Here is a 1,214-nt window from a genome sequence, read left to right as displayed (position 1 = left end):
TCTCTCTCTCTCTCTCTCTCTCTCTCTCTCTCTCTCTCTCTCTCTCTCGTTCTTTCTCTTTCTTTCCCTCTCTTTCTCTCTCGCACTCTTTCAGCATACCTCTCTCTTGTTCGCTCGCCCCCTTTCTGTCTCTCGCTCTCTTTATGTCATTTTTACTCTCTGCCTCTTTTCCCCTCTTTCCTCGACTTGATGTATTTTTCCTATTTCCTTTTCTCTCTATTAGTTCGTCTCCTATATCTGTTACTTTCTCCTCGGTTACGTTCGACTATCACAGTGTATCACTTCGCGATTATTTATCCATTGCAGACGCCTGGGGTATACTACCTCATCAGCTTCCCAACGTGAGCACGAGTGTGAAGCGAGCAGTCGTAGAGGAAGCAAGAGACTGGTCTACCTACTTCTGCCGGCTCTTCCCTGTAGCTGTAAGCAAGTTTATGTGTGTCCAATATATATATCAGGAGTAGATAATAGGTAGATAATAAGGGTAGATAGTAGATAATAATTCCCTATTATCTACTCCTGATATATATACAACTTTATATTCTCTGTGTTCACTTTCTGTGTTCAAGATTCTGTGTGTACACTATATAGCCTATATAACTCTATATGCCTTGTGTTCAGATTCTTTTACTTTGTCTGTAATAAGGGGTCTGTAAGGGGTAGCCTACGATTCCCCGAGCAGAGATCTGCGCCCTTACACAATATAATCGTACCCTTGTAAGAGCACATGATAATACGTAGTGACACCTTCCCTGCAGTGTATTATTTTCATAGAAATAATATAGATTTATCTATATTATTTCTATGCTATTTTACTTTCGGGGAAGGACATGAGTCTGTGTGTAGAGACTTGCATCCCAGCGGCGTATTATCGCACTCTCTATTATGTATTATTATTATTATTATGTATGATATTTGAGATAACACCTCGTGCTATGTAAGGTCAGTTACTGTACGTCTGATTATATGAGGTGCAATACCATCTGATTGCTTGGCGTAGGACACTTTGAGCTGTTTGATAGTTGTTGTTGTTTTTGATGGTTGTTGTTGTTGTTGATGGTTGTTGTTGTTGTTGATGGTTGTTGTTGTTGATGGTTGTTGTTGTTGATAGATGTTGTTGTTGATAGTTGTTGTTGTTGATAGTTGTTGTTGTTGATGGTTGTTGTTGATAGTCGTTGTTGTTGTTGATGGTTGTTGTTGTTGATGGTTGTTGT

At 39.5% G+C, this 1,214-nt stretch overlaps 1 protein-coding gene across 1 annotated transcript in view; it reads left to right on the top strand.

Moving 5' to 3' along the window:
* Positions 1-311: 311 nt before the first annotated feature.
* LOC106815550 (unconventional myosin-XV-like) overlaps positions 312-1,214 on the top strand; it is a gene marked incomplete in the record, with an annotated part of 12,309 nt that continues 11,406 nt past the window's right edge. Inside the window, 1 exon segment of the mRNA XM_014820018.1 lies at positions 312-422.

The sequence above is a fragment of the Priapulus caudatus genome, unplaced genomic scaffold (assembly GCF_000485595.1).
Source record: "Priapulus caudatus unplaced genomic scaffold, Priapulus_caudatus-5.0.1 Scaffold1145, whole genome shotgun sequence".
NCBI classification, from domain to species: domain Eukaryota; kingdom Metazoa; phylum Priapulida; class Priapulimorpha; order Priapulimorphida; family Priapulidae; genus Priapulus; species Priapulus caudatus.
This window is presented reverse-complemented; position numbering and strand designations above follow the sequence as displayed.